Consider the following 16,603-nt stretch of genomic DNA (forward strand, 5'->3'; position numbering starts at 1 on the left):
AATTGAAAATATTATAAAACGTAACTATCTCAGATACAATAAAATATCTACGCAATGTTCTATGAATAAATTGTAATTTTATTTATGTTGAAAATTAAAAAAAAGAAAATATTTTCACATATTGAAATTTAAGCCCAAACAAATAAAATCTACATACATACATAAATGCATATTTTTTATATCCAGAAGTGCATAAATAAAAATTAATTGCATGTTTGCAGTCAAAATTCTCTTAAAATTAATTCACCTTATTTTTTTTATAACAAAATAATGTTATGTAATTAAAGGAGAAAAAAATCTAACAGTATTTGTGTATAACACTTTTTTTGATAATTTTTTCCCAATAACACAGTTATAGTTGTATAAACTCTTTAATGAAACATGAATGTGTGCACAGCTATTCAATTGAATTCATATTTTTATAATTCTAACAACTATTAAAAAAATATTATGTGAAAATAACGTACAAAAAATATTTTAAATTACATTTTTATTTTAAATTTAAAACAACTAAAGCATAATTAATACTTCATTTTCAAATATAATATTGCATAAACAAAGGATCCCACATTTTTTTGCTAATATGCATATACTATATGTAGCACAAAAAAAAAATTTTGTAATTTATGAAGAATTTTTTAATTATAGAAATTTAAATAGATTTTTTTTTGAAAATAAAAAACAAAAAAAAATTTAAAACTAATTCCATTTTGAAAACTTCTACACAAAAAATGCGGCAATTTATGAAAGAGTAAAAAATGTAATAAAAAATAATAAAATAGAGTGATGAACTCATTCTGGCATATCGTGAACCTTAAATATTTTCATAATGATACAAATCGGCGCCTTTATTATATACAGTATCATATATAGAAGGAAATGTATGTGTACTATACATTATTACATAAATACCAAATAAAAATCTCGTTGGATAATTTAATGATATATGGGCTAATATGAAATTTAAATTTTTCTCGTAGACCCTAGAAATTAAATGTAATTGACACCGAATTTTTGTTAGAACAAAATAAAACAGCAGTATTTGAATACATATTTATTGTGAGTGAAGTCACTTTATATATAATATATAATGTCCAAATTATAAGTATTCTCAAAGATATAGACCGTTTTGGATAAGGCCAAAGTTTTAATACTTTATTTTCACATCCTTAATTTTATAATACATAAGTACTATAAAAATGTACCTTATTTAAAAAAACTCAATTTATTTAAACAATTTAATAAAATCTAATTGCAATTTCAATTACAATTTCAAATCTTTTAATATGAAGGCTTGATTGAAGCTTGATTATCATGTAGACGCAATTGTAAAACCATGTAATTTCAAGATTCTGTAATGCACTTACACAATCATAAAAGAAAAAACTGAAATAGAATCTTTATTATTTGCTAAAATTTTAGCACCTAATTAATTCACAAGATTTTATCAATTTATTTTCCACATTTTATATGTATGTATGTCGACATTGGTACCAGCTTTCTCAAAAGTATTCCTACATATGGAATATAAACTACATTTTATTTAACTATGCATATATCCCTTATTCGAATTCTAGCTTAAATGAACTTATTTTCGTTATCTCCTTATTCATAAATTCAAAGTTTCTCAATAAGTTATGATATTTTATTTATGTAATTATCTATTACTGTTTTTATGACTCTGATTGTGTTAATCACCTCAAACCAATTTTAAATATAAATTTTGTTTCCCTGTAAAAATAAAATATTACTTTTTAACATTTTCAATAACTTAAGATTAAATTATCGTTAAATATAAATAGAACATCCTTTGCATTTAATTAGCATTCCTTCAATCGATAATCCTCAAAATAATTACCTTAATATAATTTGATGGTTTATTCTACATCTATACACACAAAACCAAATTGAAATGGAAAGTTTTCGTGTGTTTGATTTTGTTTTCTTAAAAAATTTTTACTCTTAAACATTGAAAACATTATCATTGGAAAATAAAATTTCCGCATTCACATTTTTAATTTTCTGTTTTAGTTCCATTCCAAGTTTTGAAAAAAATTTTTTTTTAAACAAAAATAATGTCAATCTATTTTGAAATTGAAGACATCGCGTAATTACCATCTAAATTTTAAAACTTCAGCATCAATCCATTTTCATTTCATTTTAATGACACTGTCACAATCTGAATATAAATTTTTCAAGGATATTACATAAAAAGCAAAAATTTACTGACGTAGAGGTACAAAAATGAATCTGAATACACACTCATACCCACATTCTTATAGATATACGTTATGTATTAATTTTATATAACGTCATATATGTTTGTATGTTAATATAAGAATTATATGCATTTACAATATGCTTATACATTTTAGATAACTAAGAATAATCAAAATTCTAAAAGAGGACTCATAAAAACAATATCCTTAAAAGAATATGGAAAAAATGCTTGTCTTCTATTAATTTACACTAAATAAGAGCGTCAAAATACAGTTAAGAGGAAACCTTAAAAAAAAACGAAAAATCTTTCCAATTATGTGGAAACCAATAAAGAAAAAGCAACAAAATGTTTAAATGGTTACCGTTGTATCCAAAAGAATAACAGTTATGTATTATAAAGCTACAATCGTTTTCATCTTATAAATGTTAATAAAAAATAATATGTAGCAGAAAACATATCTATGTACCATCAATAATTAAATACATATGTATACGCAATCTAACAATGAAATATAAATATATTCTAAGATTGTACAAAAATAATTGGTATCACTGTGAGTTAGTACATTACTTATGACCGTGCCGGAAAAAAAGCATTATGGTAAATTGCCTTTAAAGCTATTTTCGGTTAACTACTCTGATTTCTGCGTTTTTATATTTTATATAATACAAACCTATACTTATCCCTATTTTATATATTCAATGTATGTATGTACATATGTATGTACTACATATTTCAATTTAAAAGAACTTAAAATATATCTACCTAAAGTAATTTTATGTTAACTTAATGTTATTGTTATGTAAGTGGGTATATATATCAGCATAATATCACCATATATATAGAAAGCAAATATTACAGTTAAATAGCCCATATACACAAACAAATACATAACGCCTTTCTTGTTAATTTTATTGCTTTTGAGTTTTTAACACAAAAAAAAACCATTTCGAAAGGAAAATTACCATTATACAATGAAATATCCAACGAATGGCAGACAATACAAGACTAACAACAAGTTTGAGATTAAAATAGTATTTTGTAAAAAAGGACATTTCTACTTAAAAGCAGTTTATATTTAGAAAATTAACACATAATTTATTATTTTTACATTCCCTTTAAGTTCATACTACTTTTTCAAAAGTATAAAACATTGAATTTTTAAATTCAAACAAGTATTTTTGAACATAACTATACAAAAGTTATTAAGCTTTCTTTTTGGTGATAGACGAAACAATAAAAACTTGTTTTAGTGAAAAGAAATACGGATGTATATACATACACATGCTTGTATAAGCATACCTTGCGACTAAACAATATTTATTAATCTTATTTCAGATGAATGAACGTGAGAGATGATGAAATTAATTAGAACGTTTTTCTCCAACATTGTTGTATTTTCATGAAATTCTATAACTATGTATATATATGTGTACGTTGGTAGGAAAATGAACTCAAGTGTAAAAACATTAATTTTTGTGTTAAACCATATACACAAGGTTTACTCTCTCCTACGAATATAAAATTAAAATGAAAATGATGGGAAATATTTCATTGATGAAAGACTCAACTGGGTTGATGATAGTCTAAATATTTTGTTATTTTATTTCTTTTTCAATTAGAAGAAAACTTGAAAAATTATTTTATTCACAATAAGATTAAATAAAATTTGAATAAACTCAATTTGGTAGTGTAAGGCAAAAAAAGTGTTGTGATTTCATTTGCTTGTTATGATTAAACCTGAAAACTTCTGTAAAATAAATTGTGAATTAAGTTTATTCATCTCATGGTGGCTACTATAAAAAGTTACAAGTATTTAAGGAGATTTTTCGAAAAATTATAATATAGAATTATTGAAAATGTATGGAAATTTTACGTGTAATGTGTAGAATTGAAGAACTTTTGTTTCTTTTTGAGGTGCCTATTACTCGTATCAATTTTTCGCGTGAATTATTACATTTGGTTAAAATAAAAATTTAGTTTTGTTCAAACTAATTTATTTATTTACCATTATTTCTCCTACCAACATTAATACTGCACAAACCATTCAGAGCCTTATTGCATCAATCCTTTTGCTTTTTCGCTTTTCAAAAAGCTTTTTTTTATTTATACAGTTCACTAGTATTTTGGGTCTTGGTGCATCAAAAACACTATTACTCATAGCATATTACTCAAAGTTGTTATTGCAAAAACCCTATTTAATTGGTATGAGCGCTGATTCGAGTAGCTTAAATGGTATAACAATAACTTCAAAAAAAAATTAAGTCAATTTAATAAAATCGACAAAAAATGAACAAAATTTCTGCAGTTGCATGAAGAAATGTCCATTAAGTTAAAATTATTAGTGTAATAAGCACATTACTTATTAATATCACAACTATAATGTTTTAATAGTAATAAATATAATTAGTGTAATAGGCACAATACCTATTCATATACTCGTATATGTTCTTGTGTTTGTGTGTGATTGTATGTGTGTAGAGTGTCTGCCTAGAAAGCGGTAGGTCACTGGTTCGAGTCCAGTTCGAGGAGAAAAATTTTTTAATTTTTCTGCCTTTAAGTTAAAAGAATAAAATTTAATTGCGGTTATGTGATTTCTTGCAATAGCTGCGATACAATTTGAACTATAAATTCGTCACCTCTGGGGAACTAAAGTATTGAAATTTTTGACAAAAAGAGTTTGAAAGCAGGAAAAAAATATTTTCTATAAAAATACTTTTTCCTTCAAAACATTCGCCATACTACTGCAATCAAAAGTTATTTAGACATATCGAAAATAATGAAATCTAATGTTAGACTACATTAATATTATAATGTTAAAAGTTTTAACCGAGTTTTGTAATAGGATTATTCTTCCGGCTTATGAAATTTACCAAAAAACTCTAAAAATAATTAAATTGTTATATTGTACTTCAAAAATTTTAAAGGCCAGATTGTTCTAAAATTTCATTGTAAATGAAATAATATCGGTGATGTAATATCAATATTAAATAAAAGTATAAATATCAAATAAAAGTCCGTGACAGACCCAACCGTGGTATTTTAATTTTGTTGTAATAAGTTTTTTTTTTAATTTTTAAAATCAAATTAAAAATGTAATCTTTGTCGACCTTTTTTGGAACTTAATTCCTCAAATAATTCAATTTTGAAAACTTCAACTTGAAAAATTTGTTGATATATTCTTCTCCAGAGTGCTCTGGCGAATAAAATTGCCTTTGTGAATTATAATATTAGACTATGAAACATAGTATTGATATTGACTTGGTATTACACTTAATATTATGATATAGTTTCCAGTAGTAGCTAAATTTAAGCTAATATACAGAATATTATCGATGTTACACGTTTGTCAGTAATAACAAGGTTAAAATTTGTATGAGGATGTAGGAAACCTGTTGTCACTATCATATATCTCCCATTAGAAATCATAGAGTTAACACGGTAGGACCATATCTCTTCTAGTATTTTTTAAATTTTATTTATCACTAAAATTAAATCGTGTATTTGACACGCCATATAATTAAAAATCATTTGGTTTACATGTACACAATTACTGTTATAAACAAAGGGAGTTGTCATTTAATTGGCCTATATACATATATGTACATATGCCAATTAAATTTTAATAAATCTTAAAAACAATAAAGTTGGGTCAAACCAATGGTTTGTATTGTAGCAAGTTTCCTTTCAACAAGTGAAAATTCTGGTTTTAAATACAGTCTATGTATACCTACCACACTATTAATATATTATTTTCATTCATACACGAAACTATTTCTAGGATTGCATATATTTAGGATGAATGATTTATGCAGTCTGAAATAGCGTAACAATTAATATAAAGAGGGGTTAACATAATGCTCGATTTTAAAGGTTAATTGCATGAGTTAAGAAAAATAGTTATATTTTTTAATGACATGGAATTTACCGTTTATGGAAATTTCAAAAAGCTTGCGGTTTCGGAAATATAAGGTGTCAAAAATTCAAATTTTACAAATTTCAAGAGGCGATAACTTGAGAGAGGGTGGAGATGGAAAAAAATTTTCTTCTAACGAAATGAAGCATTTATTAGTGTCTAAGAGCTTCTACAGGCTGGGGTCTAGAAGGAAAACGACATCAAAAATTTGGAAAAAACGGACTTTAGATAACGGTAAATTTTAACGGCCATTTTGTTTTTTTAAAGTTCGAGTATAGTATGCTGTGATAGAAGAAGCAACTCACTGCCTTTCTGCGTTTGTAAAATTTCAAAAATGCTTAAAATGGTTTCCCTGCACTAAAGAGTTAAAATATGACATTTTTAGGGTTTTGGGGGCGAATAACTTTTGATTAACTCGTGGAAATTTTGTTCTACGAAAATAAGTTTCTATAGTAAAGATCTATGAACTAATTAAATTTCGGCTTTCTATCTTCAAGGGTGTAGAAGTTTTGTAAACAGACACACGGACACACGGACAGAAGAACGGATGGACGGACGGACGGACGGATGGACGGACGGACGGACGGACGGACGGACGGACGGACGGACAGACGGACGGATGGACGGACGTACGGACAGAGTGAAACTAATAAGCACTTTTTTTTTAAATATTTTTGGAAAAGTGCTGAAAACGATGCTATTGGAGCAGCAAGATATGACCTTAAACTTACGCTTTGATTTCATATGCAATTACATAAGACATAATATTATATTATAATGTTTGTAAGTATTTACATATGTACCTAAACATAGGTTACATACGTACAAATAACGCAGAATAGAACATCTATGTCAACAAAACAGTTTGAATATAAATTATGGCGTATGTAATTTTCTGATTTGGTCAGCACATAAACGACCGCATTGTGTATTGTCTAGTTAAATGAAAGTGTTACAGAATATTATAAAAATGTCTGTTAAATACTTCTTTCCAATTTTTGGGACATTAGTAAGCTTATAGTTAACATACCTAGAAAAATGTAAATTTGGCTCTTAGTAGAATTTCGCTTTGTGCTACCCGAATTCCCTGAAATGCTCGCCAGTTAGTTTCGGTAACAACCAGAACTCAAATATCAAATTTCAAGAAATTCCATCAATTCGTTTCGTAGATATGGTGAAAAATGTAAAATCGGCCCGCAGATCAGTTGTCGAGCCCTGATCTTTCCAAAAAATTTATATGTTCATTGTTTTAATACGAGGAATTCATATATTAAATTTCAATGAAATCGGTTCAATATTTTCTTCAAAATGTTCAAAAATGTAAAACAGGCCCGCTAAAAAGTGCAGTTCTCGAGGCCTGAGATATACCAAAAGTTGATCAATCCGTGCCATGGTGGAAATAAACTTACATATAAAATTTCATCAAAATCGGTTCAGCCGAACTTGAGATACACGAGTGCACACACAGACCGACAGACCGACAAACCGACAGACCGACAGACGGACAGACCGACAGACCGACAGACCGACAGACCGACGGACCGACAGGTTGCTAAAAATAGTTTACTTACACTTCCCTATTATGGAGAAGTGCATTCCCACGGAAAACTCGATATGCAAAATTTGTTGCCATCACATAACCTACCTATTGTTTACACAATACGGTCGGTAATTAACTTCGAATCTGCCATTGTGATGGTAATCTGGCAATGAAAATTTTTTTAATAAATTCTTTGAATTACTTTTAATTTTATTTTTACTCATACATGAAGTGCTTCTCAAATTTAAGAAAAAAATTACTTTAGAATACACTTTAGTGTAGCTTTAGTCCAGCTTTAGCGTACACATATACATTATTACGTGTTTACATACAAGATTTTAATTTTTTAGAATAACAAAAATATTTGTTATTGTAACATTTCCATGCGAAACTATAAAACTCTACATGAAACTTTTAAATTAAGAAAATTTATACCATACTTTGATTTGTGTATCAATTCCAAATAACGATAAAAACTTTTCATTCTCGAAACTAACCATCTTTTAATCTACCGAAGCATAAAGATAAAAAGTTGCTAAATAAATTTGTTGCTGTATACTCGTAATAATTATGTTACTACGATTTTGGCGTATCTACACAAAAATATGTACATGGATTTGTAGATAGTTTTAAATACAGTACTTACAGACATGTTATCCATGCCCTTACGTATATCTATAATATTTAAGTGTAAAGCTTTATGTCAAGGTACAAGTATGTATGTAACTATGTACATATATCTAATCCAAGTTTAATGTAAATGCTTAGTATGAATAATTGAGTACTCGAGTAATAGTAGGCGAAAGATGTGGAATTTAGTTCGTATTTAACTTAATCTAATATCTAAAAAAAACAATCACATATCATATCTTAACACCTCTTATAATAGACTTTTAAATTCAAATAGTGAATCATTAGTTGGATTTGAAGATTTTGTAATATTTAATGTTTATTTACAACATATGAAAATTCAAAAACACCCTGAAACGAACATGTTAACATAAAATTCCGTATAGTTTCATATTTATATTTATATTCAGTACAGATAAACATCACGTGTCCTATAATTTATCGAGTATTATACTTAAATATTTTTTATGTACGTACTGCACTGCAGATTGTAAAATATTGTAAAAACCATAAATGTTTTATAAATAACTCAATAACCGTATTATATAAAACCTGTCATTAAAGAACAAACTGTTCTGAGTTTTCTAAAAAGAGGACAAATTCACAAAAAGAGTTTTGAAAAACTTTCCCGTGCTTTTATTAAAAAACAAAATATAATATAGGATAAATCAAAACTCGATTGCTAACTATACTGAAATTATGAAAACACTTCTATACTGAAGTATTAAAATAATATAATATATACATGGGTACACACAAAAACATTTGAAGAAAAAATAAAAAATAATTTATAGGAATCTACTTTTTAGAGTGCAATTTGAATCTAAAAACATTATTTTTGATTAGTTATTTGTTTAATTAATAAACGTATTAATTATGTTCATAAATATATATGTACACATACATCATATATATGGAAATACTTACATATAAAAGTGAATCATATAAAGTCTATCATATGCAAATATAAAAGCGTACCTACCTACTTCTAAGAATGCGCTGACATAAATATGTAACAACTTTGTTATATCAGCTATTCCACAAAATTATAGTGTATGTATTTGTTTAGAAAAAGTTGAAAATAAATGAATAATATCAATTATATATGTACATAATATGTTGAAAGAATGACAACAATGACTGTAAGATATTTTTAGCTCTATAACAAACTTAATTTTAACATTTAATTTTAAAATTAATTGCAAGTGAGGCACGCTAATAGGAATGCTACTTACCAGTTGTACAGATACATCACACTTAAACAAAAATAATAAAATGCAAAATATTTCTAAGTTGAGTTTTTTACTCAAATTATAATTAGCGAATATCAATTCATCCTGTTAATTTATATTTAAGAATTTAAATAAGATTTAGTTTCCGTTATTGGTTTTCTTCGATACAAGATCATATGCATAAAATCAGGAAACCACTAACTACAGAATATTCCGAAATTCAAATACATAACGTATGTATGTTATTTGTAATTTGCTAGTCGAATGCTATTTTTATAAATAACGGAATTTAAGACTCTCATAATTAACCTATATGCATATACATATATACATATGTATGTATACAACGTTCCCGCAAAGAACGATTTTTTTCTTGAAAACCTTATTCTAACGTAGTTCTAAATTTGAGTAACTATAGTTTAACAATTGAATGTTATACAAATTTGTAAAAAAGTAGATTTGAAAACTTACAAAAATTAGCTTTTTCCGTTACAGCTAGAAAGTTAGTATTGCAACAAGAACACTACTATTCTTATTACTGCGAATTCTATATTTGATATTTTTTAATGTTCACTTGTATAGTCCTCAAAACCATATATGTACATAAGTATGTAGTTTCGGCGTAATTATGTTGTAATTCTAAACAGTAATCATAAAGTGCAATACACTTGTAGTTTTCATTGTAACTTGTTGTATATTGCCGATATTAACTTTGGTGGTGAGAACCTGTCGGAATACGTTATTTAATTAGAGAGCATTTGTATAAGAGTAAAAGAAATAGCTATATACAGATGTATGTAGTATTTTGAGTAAAAGTTTTATCATTCATTTTAGAAATTCTTATCAACAAGTGCAAATAAATGCTATGTAATTAAAAATAACTGTTGATGTTTTGTTAATATGGTTTTGAGAAAATGTTATTGTTGGATTTGTGATTGTTGAAAGTTTTTTATATAAAATATTAAAATATTTACATTAAACTTATAATTTTAGAATTTTCAGAATTGGAAATTATATGATTTAAGCAAATTATTTGTGTATTATTTTTACTGCAATAAAATAATTTGCATTTTATATTTTTGGCGAACAAATTTTTGTGAAAATAATTTGATAATTTTAAAATTTTTAATATTTTATAATATTTTTTCAACTCCACTAATTTTTTATTCAAATTTTAATGTTATTATTGCATTAGTATATGTATTGATATCTAATAAATGTTTTTTGATTTTTAACACTTTTCAAAAAAATTTTGGAAAAAAGTGCTTATTAGTTTCATTCTCTTCGTCCGTCTACATCCTTGAAAATATAAAGCTGAACTTCTATACTTTCACAGATTTTTACTAGAAACTTATTTCCGTAAAAGATTTTTTTTTCTTTCTTCACCCATTCTCAAGTTATCGCTTCCCGAAATTTCTAAAATTTGAATTTTTGACACCTTATGTTTCCGAAACCGCAAACTTTTTCAAATTTCTGTAAACGCAGAAATGTAACGGTAAACTTCTCGCCATTAAAGAATATAATTATTTTTCTTAACTCACGCAATTAACGCTTAAAATTGAGCATTATGTTAATATTCAAATTAATATTTGCTTTATTTCGAAGACTGCATAAATTGTTCATCCTAAATATATGCAATCCTATAAATAGTTTCGTATACGAGTTTCGTATACGTACACGGTGAACTCGTTTTCAATTGTTTTCAATAAGACTAATTAGTTCATACAAAAAAATTCTCTATTAATTCCTTATTTATAATTTGAAAATTTAAGGGACCAATACACTTAAAAGACTTAAATGTTTGTCAATGAATTTATGTAAAAGTGTAACAAAAATTTCAATACATGAAAGATCACTTTAGTACATATAGCACAGTAGTGAAATAATTTTAGTTCCACAAAGAAGCAATTTTATATATAATTTTTATCGAACTTAATTTTTCTTTAATTTTCTCTCTTAAATGAATATAGAAAAATTCAAGTAACCAACACATTTTCTTTTTCATTTTCTTTTACTGGATTATGAAAATGTACAAATCTTTATTGTTGATTTGATTAGAACCAAAACAAAAAAATGAAGGTTTTTTTTCTTCCCCTTAATTACTTACATGTGAAAACAACCGCAGATCCATAAAAAACTTGTAAAATCAAAGTCAAGTTTTTCATCATTAAGTAGTAATTATATAATAAAAGGACCACACGTACAGGAAAAGAAAATCCATAAAACCCTCAAAGAAAACCAAAAAAGAAAAGAAAACAAGCCCAAACGAATACGAAAATAAATCAAACCAACCTTAAAAAAGTGCGAGAAATCTAGAATTGAAGGTCAAAAGTATATAATTTCTTGTGAAACTTGAATGTTTTCCCCATAAAATGGAACCTACATTTTGGTATATGTATATACGTTTATTTTAACTATGATATATGTTTCTAATCACACCCATAAAGTAACTTAAAGTAACATAAAAGTAACCCAGAAGTAAAATGTATATGTGTTTAAAAAAGGCAAAAATCACTTTAATGAATTAAAGTTAATCTTTGATTTTTTCAGAGATTTTTGTGATTCCTTTTTATCAAATACAGTTAAGTATAGAATATTTTTTTTTTAAATTTCCCTTCCCTTTTGTATAAAAACTAAAATATATGAATAAAATATAAATATATATTCCTGTATTTTATTGAGGATGAATAACAAAATGTTAAAAAATAATTTAGGAATTGCTAAAATTTTAACAGATTTAGTTTTAACTACCAAACCTAAAGGCAACAATCAAAGCTCCTTAATAAATTTTTATACATACTTGCATAATGCGTTGTTACTTAAGTTTTGTAGCGTATAAAGTGAAATACAAGTTCAACAATCAGCTCAGAACAAAAACGTAGTCAGTCATTTTCATGCTTGCAAAGTAGAGAATTCCTACTAAACGATTTAAATCTAAAGCTTGTATTTAATTGAATTATAGATCTCTAAATAAAGACAGCATTCTGCAGAAATAACGCTGTTATTATTATATAATTTTTCATGAACATAGTAGAAATCTTGAAGTGAAAATTTATATATTAACTAATTAGTGTATTTATGCAGTTAAGGAATAATGATTTATATCGTGTAAGAGTACGATTACAGTGCAGTAACATTCTTACTTTCAGAGAAGTTGACGCAGTCTTGAAGAATTAATAATTAGATTGAAATAACTTGTGGTAGAGAATATAAAAAAAAATTGGTATATAGTAAAATTAAATAATCATTGATATACTCTGTTAACTTTGAAACTTATGCAAATTTCAGTATAGAAAAAACATTTCGAAAATTTGCCAAAACCAATTTGAGATAAAGATAACTTTGGAAGATCATTTGACTAACCGAACAATGATTCAAAGTTTTTTATCATAGAAGAAATGATTATTGGCGTTTCTGCCATTTCCAGAATTTTTGTTTCTACCATTTCAGCTAATATGGGCTGCTTGACTGAGAAATTTTATACAATATTTTGTATTTTGAATAAATTAGATTTATTCCTTTATTTCCAACACAAATATAAGTTCCCGTTGTTATAATATATTATTCGTTTTTTAGCACTTTTCCAAAAAAATTTTTGAAAAAGTGTTTATTAGCTTATCTTTGTCTGTCCGTTCGTCTGTCCGTGTGTCTGTTTACAAAAATTCTACACTCTTGAAGATAGGAAGCTGAAATGTTATATGTACATAGAATTTACCTAGAAACTAATTTTTGTAGAACAAATTATTTACCTATCACCCCCCTTTAAAAGTTATTCCCACCCAAAACCCTAATTTTTTAAATTTTCCAAACGCAGAAATATATTAGCTGGCTTCCTCTATCGCGGCATACTTTAGTTGAGCTTTAAAAAAACAAAATGGCCACTAAAATTTACCGTTATCTGAAGTCAGTTTTTTTCAATTTTTTTTTTTAGTTTTTTTTAATCACTTTTGTGATTAAAAAACCGTACGTTGTTGGAGCCTGAAATGTTCACATCTGTTGGACACTAATAAATAGTTCATTTCGTTAATAGAAAATTTTTTTCCATCTTCACCGCCTCTCAAGTTATCGCCTCTCGAATTTTGCAAAATTTGAATATTTTGCACCTTAAGTTTGCGAAACCGCAACCTTTTTTAAATTTCGCAGAAATGTAACGGTAATAAACGCAGAAATGTAATGGTAAACACCATGCCATAAAAAATATAATTATTTTTTTTAACTCACACAATTAACCCTTAAAATCGAACATTATGTTAACCCCTCTTTAAATTAATTTTTGCTTTATTTCAAAAACTGCATAAACTGTTCATCCTAAATACGAGTATATTCAATTCAATTCAATTCAATTTATTCATCCAATCTCAAAATGAGCTTTAAGCTCGTCTTTACTCTTTAGTATAATTACAAAAAATTCTTATAATTAACTGTCAAATATCAGTACAAAATTTTATCTTTCAAATAGTGCAGTAATTAATTCATAATAATAACAAAATGAGTAAAATTTGGTTTAACTAACAATATTGTATATGATAATTTATTTTGATTAAACATTTTGACGACTAATGATTCTTATAAAACTCTTATATTTTATTTAGATAGTATGTGTTAATATGTTGTTTAAATCTATTTATTAGCGTATGACTTTTGAATTCAGCAGGTAGATTGTTATATATTTTATATGCTAAATTGTATGCTGTGTCCAAATTATTAAATCTGACATTAGATGATATAATTCTGATGTTACCAGCTGTTCTTGTGAAGTGTGAATGCACTTCTAGAATGCACACTTGTGTGTGCAATCCTAGAAATAGTTTCGTATATGAATGAAAATAATATATTAATAGTGTGGTAGGTATACATTGTTTGTTTTGCAAAGCAGTATTTTCACTTGTTGAAGGGAAACTTGCTACAATACAAACCATTGGTTTGACCCAACTTTATTAAAAGAAGTATTTTTCACTTGTTGAAGGGAAAAGTGCTACAATACAAACCATCGGTTTGACTCAACTTTATTTGATATTAATAGTATTACGCGCTTAAATTGAAAGCTTATGAATTTAACAAAGCCACATTTGTAACAAAATTTGTGTGTTTTCTACAAAATATTGACTTTGTAAATAAAAGTATTCACAACTTTTTCTTGACTGATAATGGCTATCTCATAATTAGAAATTTAATTGAAGATATCAATTTCCTTGATATCTTAACAATATTTTTTTTATCTATTTTTGTCAGTTATTTACAATTTTTATCAAAAGCTTTAAAAAAGTTACTTTAAATATTCGTATAAAGAAACAATCATTAATTAAATCTCAGTTCCATCTAGGTAGTGCTTTAAAAATACAATTCGATTGTTAAATAATTTACGGGAATATTTCAAATCAAAATTTTCTACAAAGTTTATACAATTTTAATTTTGCTTTAAAACAATTTCAATATCTCTTAAATTAAACATATAAATAATGGCTTAAAAGTCACGCTAATCAAAAAAGAAAAAAAAAAAGAAAAAAAAGCAATATAAAATAATTAATTTAAACTCAAAAAATATCACAATAATGGAAAAACAAATATTAGTGAAAAATATATTCAATTACACCATTTTTTATTAGCATTGCTTTAAATTGCAATCAACACTTTGATAATTATTGTTTCATATACCAAAAATATTGAAAAGAAAAACCACTATTACTTAAAAAAAAAAAAGTTTTTATAATTCGAAAACTTTTATATCGCTTAAATAAAAAAACAATTAAACAAAGAAAAAAAACAAACAAAATGATATTGGCCACTTGTATAGAATCATCCAAAATTAAATCAAAAACTAAATCAAATACAACAATAGATACCAGAATGACTGCAATAACATTTGGTGTTACTTTACCATCGCTATCACCATTGCAATTCTACTATTATCAAAAATTGTTATTATTTTCATTTAGACCACCACCACCAAAACTAAAAGCAATTAAATGGTCAAATAAAAAGTTTCTCTTAGATAAAGTTTTCAAATTTAATTTTAAGCGTGCCATATATCTAATGACCACGATTCAAACTGGTGGTTTGTCCACTATTACAACTACTACTATAACAATGAAAACGTATATAATTTATGGCATATGCAATAATTGTAACATTAATAATAATAGCATCGACACTTGTGATTTTATTTGTATTAGTAATTGTAGATGCGATAGTGACTACTATACCAGCACAAATTATATTATGAACAATAGGAATAAAAATATTACTGTTGACAATAGTTATAATAAATTTGAAAGTTTATATTTGTGTCCTTGTTATTTTTATAGCTATCATCATTATCATTTTAATACTTTTTATATAAAATATAAAAAGGATTTTATAATTTTTAAAAGATATCATATAAAAAATCCTTTGAATTTAATTTTTTTAAATGATTGTTCAAAAAATTTCAAAATAATATTTGATCAGCATCTATTAATGAAATTAAGTGAAGGTATGCTATATAAAGAATATGTGTATTTATCTTGTTGTAATAAATTTATATAATTATTAAAATTAACACCCGCGTACTTCTTGTGGGTAAAATGTTTGTATTGATTCATAAATTATTTAAATATAAATATCTACATGAATATATGTTCATATGCACAAATGTATTATTATACCCTATACATTATATCGGAGAGTAAAAACAATTTGACCCGATACATACGTTTATTCATTACACCAAGAAACCATTTACGACCTTAGTCGATCTAGCTATGTCCGTCCGTTCATTTAATGGAGAATTCATTTAAGAACGGAAAAAGTCGCAAGCTTGAAATTTGCCACATATGTATGTATATTTTTGCTTCACGCAAATTGGTGTTGAAAAAAATTAATGAGTAAAACTGTCCCATATAACATAAAAGTTCCCGCCTCAGCAGGGGTTTTAAAAAAATTTTGTACCAAGAATGGTCATGCGACATATCGCTGAAAAGATCATTGAAATCTTTACAATTTTTGATTGACAACTTTTTAAACATCGGTGTTCTAAGCTTCCAGATTCCAAGGAAGGTTTTTTGAAAAATTATTCTGATATAGTC

General features: G+C 26.1%; 1 protein-coding gene across 6 annotated transcripts in view; it reads left to right on the forward strand.

The window, feature by feature from the left end:
- The window catches only part of LOC129615443 (protein cappuccino), a 70,355-nt gene that overhangs the window by 32,444 nt on the left and 21,308 nt on the right, over positions 1–16,603 (forward strand). The gene's annotated exons all lie outside the window — the stretch shown is intronic.

The sequence above is a fragment of the Condylostylus longicornis genome, unplaced genomic scaffold (assembly GCF_029603195.1).
Source record: "Condylostylus longicornis isolate FDR11 unplaced genomic scaffold, ASM2960319v2 ptg000135l, whole genome shotgun sequence".
Classification (NCBI taxonomy): Eukaryota; Metazoa; Arthropoda; class Insecta; order Diptera; family Dolichopodidae; genus Condylostylus; species Condylostylus longicornis.